This window comes from Aplysia californica, unplaced genomic scaffold (assembly GCF_000002075.1).
Source record: "Aplysia californica isolate F4 #8 unplaced genomic scaffold, AplCal3.0 scaffold00913, whole genome shotgun sequence".
NCBI lineage: Eukaryota > Metazoa > Mollusca > Gastropoda > Aplysiida > Aplysiidae > Aplysia > Aplysia californica.
The window spans coordinates 208606-215403 of NW_004798183.1; positions in this window are offsets into that span (position 1 = coordinate 208606).

A 6798-nucleotide genomic window follows, 5' to 3' on the forward strand; every position below is an offset into this window, starting at 1 on the left:
GCTATGTAACAGAAAGCGTTGCCGGGTCCCTAGGTGCATAAGCGAAGCCTATTTCTATTTGAATTTAAAGAATCGTTTATTGTAATATTCTGAGCTGCTACCCATACACACATTGAAAAGATAATAATAATATCAGTTATTGTAGGCCTACTTAAAAAGAAAAACACACACACGACGTGAAGTCAGACTCACGGACTCTAGTGGGCCTCTGAAAGCGACATTAAGTGTTCTTCTATAAAATTTTCTTCTTTCATTTCCTTTCTTGCCCTTTAACCATGTTCTGTCCTCTGCCTGCATCTCTAAGTTCTTTCCCCACCTCCACCCCCCTCTTTTGCCCCTCCTTTGGGCTCCCAACTCTTTCCGCAGCCTTTCTACTGCTTCTCCTTGGCTCCTTCTTACTGCTGTCTTTCTGCCACACCCCTGATCTTATGGTAGGTAAGATCTACACCTAGCCTTCTCAGACAAGGGTCAACAATCTCGGAGGTCCCGTGTGCAAATTGAGCACGTTAAAGATCCCTTGGTGGCCCCAAATCGATAAGAATAGGCTTCGGCCGCCACCCAGGCAAAATTCAAAGTCGTGTGTCCGGCGAGCTCATATGACCTTACGCAGTTGCGAGCTTCGTAACCCCCCCCCCCCCCAAAAGATAACTGATTATTCCGTTAATAAAAATAAAAGAAACACGCGTCAAGTCCTTTTTTGTGGAATACTTCATACCGTCCAGGCTCGCACAAGTTCTGCCCCCCACGGGGCAGTGTCACTGACTGAAGTGTCTTTAGGCCATTCCCAAAGGGGGGACATTTCTCGTTCAAGCATAGCAGAATTGTAAATGGGCTGACTCGTGTCACGCTCATAACTGTGCCTGATCTACAACAGGGAACTGCTGCTTTTTCTTTCCTGATCCTTACTATTGTCATTTTCCTCTACTTCTTGTGTATGTTTGTCACTATTTTGGGGTGCCTTGATAGTCGAAGCAGACCTTGTGCTGTTGAAGCTAGAGAGGTGAGCAGTCTAAGTCTGATTCCCTGTAAAGACTTCTCTGTTGACACCCACCCCTTGGCGCTCATATGACCTTATGCAGTTGCGAGCGTCGTAAAACCCTCTACTATAAAAACAAAAAACAAATTCTGCTTACAGTGGGCCCCTGCAGGTGCGTTGAGTTGGAGACCCTCGTCATTGATTGTGCACTTTAAAGCATTTACTGCTCACTGTTATGGTACTGGTTTAGTAAGAGTCTTACGGCACTTGCAACTCACTAAGGTCATATAAGTGCTGAAGATTAGAGATGTTACAAGAGAGTAAGAAACACAAGAAAGAAGGAGGAGAGATAGGGACTATAGATGTTTGAAGGGAAAGAAGGAGCAACCCACACTAGAGCATCCGCCAACCACCCACATTATTATGGTGCGCACCATACTTTTTGTTGAGACGTGAAGGAAATAGGTGGAAAGTGCAGACCGCTGTCAACTGTAGTGAGATTGGTGTTTTTGCCTTGCATTTGGGTGCCCGTGGTGCGCATGCTTCGTAGAAAAGTTTATAAGAGAGCGAAGAGCACTGGTCAAGACTGGAGTACGATTGTCTACGATTAGATCAGTACCACTAAAAAAATTAGACTAATGCGCTCACTGGTCATCTCAATATTTTAATACACCTGCGAGTCGTGGACACTAACAGCAGAATTAGAGAAAAAATTAGAGAAAAAGATTCAGACCACAGAGATGAGATGTTGCCGTAGACTCCTTGACATCTCGTACAAAGACCACGTTTCAAATGCTGAGGTACGAAAGAGAATCACCAACGCAGTGGGGCAATATGAAGATCTACTGACCACAGTGAAGAGACGAAAATTAAAATGGTATGGGCATGTCGCAAGATCCACAGGAAGTTCCAAAACAATCCTGCAAGGAACCGTACAAGGACAGAGAAAGAGAGGAAGGCAGAGAAGGAAATGGGAGGACAACATTACAGAGTGGACAGGAAAGACGATGGGTGACAATCTGAGGAAAGTAGAGGACAAAAATAGATGGCGAGAGCTGGTTTTCAGATGCAGTGGTGCCCCAACGGTTGCCCCAACCACGGGATAGATAGATAGAAGAAGAAGAAGATCAGTACTTGTAATACATACATATACCATAATCTACTTACTTTATTTTAAAATATTTTTCCGGCTTCTGATACCTTGTGGTGTCGAGGAGAGAAGCAAACGTCTGTCTCTTGTTTGTTGTATCGCCTGTTGCATAGTTATGTTGCTATTGACGAATAATTGTGAGGCAGCGTGGTGGAATCAGGCTCTCGTCAATTTTTGGGCATGTAAAGTTATTGGTACCATCTTAAGGCTTGTTCACTTGTATTTATTTGGATGAAAAAATATCAATTTAACTTGAAAGCAAGTCGAGATATTTGCGATTGAAGGAGGTGGGGGTCACCTGTTTTCAGAGGTAAAATTAGTGAGAAAATGGCCGTCAAAGATTAGTTATTTCCTTATCTTAAAAGTCTGTGGTAACTGAAAATTTACATTTTTTGTGCCTTTAATCAACGTTTTTCAGAAAAATCCACAAAGAAATTAGTTTTTTTTAATGGGCATGAAAGGTGTCGAGCCCCCCCCCAAAATTTAATAAAAGTTCACAAACCTGTGGAAAAATGCAAGTTTCTTCACTTTGATTTTTTTGACGAGAGCCTGATTCCACCACGCTGCCTCACAAATTATTTTTCCGGCTTCTGTTACCTTGTGGTGTCGAGGAGAGAAGCAAACGCCTTTCTTTTGTCTGTTGTATCGCCTGTTGTATGGTTATGTTGCTACTGACGAATATTTGTGAGGCAGCGTGGTGGAATCAGGCTCTCGTCAATTTTTGGGCATGTAAAGTTATTGGTACCATCTTAAGGCTTGTTCACTTGTATTTATTTGGATGAAAAAATATCAATTTAACTTGAAAGCAAGTCGAGATATTTGCGATTGAAGGAGGTGGGGGTCACCTGTTTTCAGAGGTAAAATTAGTGAGAAAATGGCCGTCAAAGATTAGTTATTTCCTTATCTTAAAAGTCTGTGGTAACTGAAAATTTACATTTTTTGTGCCTTTAATCGACGTTTTTCAGAAAAATCCACAAAGAAATTAGTTTTTTTTAATGGGCATGAAAGGTGTCGAGCCAAAAAAAAACCCCCCAAAATTTGATAAAAGTTCACAAACCTGTGGAAAAATGCAAGTTTCTTCACTTTGATTTTTTTGACGAGAGCCTGATTCCACCACGCTGCCTCACAAATTATTTTTCCGGCTTCTGTTACCTTGTGGTGTCGAGGAGAGAAGCAAACGCCTTTCTTTTGTCTGTTGTATCGCCTGTTGTATGGTTATGTTGCTACTGACGAATATTTGTGAGGCAGCGTGGTGGAATCAGGCTCTCGTCAATTTTTGGGCATGTAAAGTTATTGGTATCATCTTAAAGCTTGTTCACTTGTCTCTATTTGGATGTAAAAAATATCCATTTATATGTTTTCAGAGGTAAAATTAGTGAGAAAATGGCCGCCAAAGATTAGCTATTTCCTTAGCTTAAGAGTCCGTGGTAACTGAAGATTTACATTTTTTAGGCCTTTAATCAAAGCTTTTCAGAAAAATCCACACAGAAATGAGTTTTTTAATGGGCATGAAAGGTGTTGGGCCAAAAAACAAAAATTTGACAAAAATTCACAAACCTGCGGAAAAATGCAAGTTTCTTCACTTTGATTATTTTGACGAGAGCCTGATTCCACCACGCTACCCCACAATCGTTTGTCTGATCCCCTCTATCCATTTTTTCCTGGGCCTTCCCCTTGAGCTTCCACTTTCAGACCAAAAGACTGCAAATACAAGGAGGGAATTCGAGATTCCACCCTCGTAAGCGAGCGGTTGGAGGGCGCAGGTGGTATGTTCTACTGTTTCCTTTCGTTCTGCTGTTCCTGTTTGTCTTCCGAGCATTTCTCCTGCAGTCAATGACTGTTATCGTGTCGATGTGCTTCTCTCTAAAACCGAAACAGACCTTGCCGGTGACCTTGACTGTTCAGACTTAACAAACCCAAGGAAGGTCAATGATAACTCAACAACATTTAACATTCAAAAGTGCTCTTTTCTGGATTCAAAACGAACGACGCAGTTATATAGCGGTTAGGTGTTTCACAGTCGCACACACAGACCTGAGGTTGATTCCCGTATGGGGAGAATTTTGTATGGATTAACTTGGTAGTTCTGTTGTGACAATGTATAATATGTGAGGCAGCGCGGTGGAATCAGGCTCTCGTCAATTTTTGGGCATGTAGAGTTATTGGAATCAACTTAAAGCTTGTTCAATTGTCTTTATTTGGATGAAAACAATATCCTTTTATCTTGAATACAAGTCGAGATATTTTCCAATGAAGGAGATGGGGGTCACCTGTTTTCAGAGGTAAAATTAGTGAGAAAATGACAGCCAAAGACTAGTTATTACCTTATCTTAAGAGTCCGTGGTAACTGAAAATTTACATTTTTTGTGCCTTTAATCAACATTTTTCAGAAAAATCCACACAGAAATGAGTTTTTTGATGGGCATGTAAGGTGTTGAGCCAAAAAACAAAAATTTGATAAAAATTCACAAACCTGATGAAAAACGCAAGTTTCTTCTCTTTGATTATTTTGACGAGAGCCTGATTCCACCACGCTGCCTCACATATTGTCTCTCCACCCTGGTTGTTCATAACAGGCAGAGTCGAAGCATGTCTCCTAAATGATCTAAATTGTGTCAAATTGTGTTAAACAAAAACAAAAAACAAAAAACAAAAAACAAAACAACTTAGCCCCCTTTTAAAAAACCCAAAACAAACCACACAAAACCCCAACAAAACAAAACAAAAACCCCAAACAAATAAACAAGCAAACAAAAAATCACAAAAGCAAACAAAGAACCCCCCCCCCCCTTCAAAAAAAAAAAAAAAAAATCCCCGGACCCCCACACCTCTTCAACCTCACCAACAAAAATACATTCCAAACAGGTTGTTCAATTTCCCGTCAATCAATTTCAATTTGTTGGTGTGGGCGTTTTTTTTTTTGGGGGGGGGGGGAGGGGGTAGGGTGGGGAGTGGTAATGGTTGTAATTCCATCCAGTTGAATAAAAACGTTTTTCCTACTGTACTTGTTTATTGGCCAGGATCACAAATATCTAAGCTGACTTCATGCGTAAAACAGACCCCGCATACTACGATAACTCCACACTAGCAGATTAGAGCATGTTAAAGATTTATGTAGAAAACCACCTATTCAGACTGAGGTTAACTAGCATCAACGGAACAGAATTAAAATACGGTTTAAAAAACAGCAACAAGCAAACACTCCCTCCCCCACCTCAAATTATACATTTATAATATTTAAATTATACATTAGGCAACTGCTTTTGGCAGCGAGGGACTTGTTGCAGTGAAAGATTTTCATTACGCAGACATCCCCAAAAAATAATAAATGATAAACCCAAACAACGACATGTGTCTTATTTATGGCAATATCAGAATGGCCGTGTATTGTTCTGCACCAGGCCTGTGAGACGGTCTGACGCCGGCTGTGCTTTTGTTGGGTACCTGCCAGCAGCCATGATTAATTTTCTGTTGCTCACGAAATTCCACGACATGCTTCAGTTTGAAACAAACGCTTCAAACCCACCGATTATTGGTTACTCGCTACTATTGAGTTGGAAAGTTCAATCTACTCAGTACCTAGTTTGAGAAATTTGGCGTAAAAATTTTTTAGTTACACATGTCAAGTTTGCAATTCTTTGAATATCTTGATGTAAAAAATAATTCTAACAATCTTTCGATTTTGAGGGAGCAGAACTGTACGGTAGCGATCCAAAGAGTGGAAGGACATGTTAGAAATGGGAACATGGAACGTGAGAACCCTTTGTAAACCAAATAATTTCAAAATATATTTTAGGTATATCAGAGATTCGTTGGACAGAAGATGGTGCAATAAAGAAAAATGGCTTCATCTTCATACATTCTGGTGGCAATCAACATCTGCATGATGTAGGAATATTACTATAAGAAAAACTTGAGAAGCAGATTATGGGATACTGGCCAGTAAGCGAAAGAAACATCCTACTGAAAATGCAATCAGAACTGTTTAAAATCGCACTACTTCAGATATACGCCACAACTTCCACATACGAGGATGAAACGATTGAAGATTATTATGATGAAGAAATAGATAAGATTCTGAAAGAGGTAAAATCGAATGAAGTACTTGTCATATTAGGAGACCTGAATAATAAAGTTGGAAAGGGACGATATCAAAGATATCACTGGCAACAATGGATTAGGAGAACGCAACACTAGTAACAAAAGAGGTGAACGACTCCTGAAATTTTGTAAGGAGAAGAATCTAGTGGTAACAAACATCTTCTTTCAACAACCAACAAGAAGACTATACACGGAAAAGCCCAGGAAATGTTGACAGCCACCAACTGGATTACAACACGATAAGAAACGGGTTCAGAAACAGCATTAAACAATGTGAAACATACCCAGCGGCTAACATAAACTTTGCCCATAAACCCCTCATTGCAAAAGTTACCATAAAGCTGAAGAATCTGAAGAAAGGGGCAGATAGGAAAACCGATATACACGTTGTCTGGGTGAAATTGAAAATAGGAGAAGAAAGAATGGTGTACCAAGTGGAAGTAAGAAACTAAATACGACGTTCACAGAAACGAAGCAATAGAACAATTCAAAAAGAAAACGTGATACGAAAAGATAGACATTAAATGAAAAAAAACCCCCCACCCTTCAGAGTCAGCTTCAAATGTGTAGT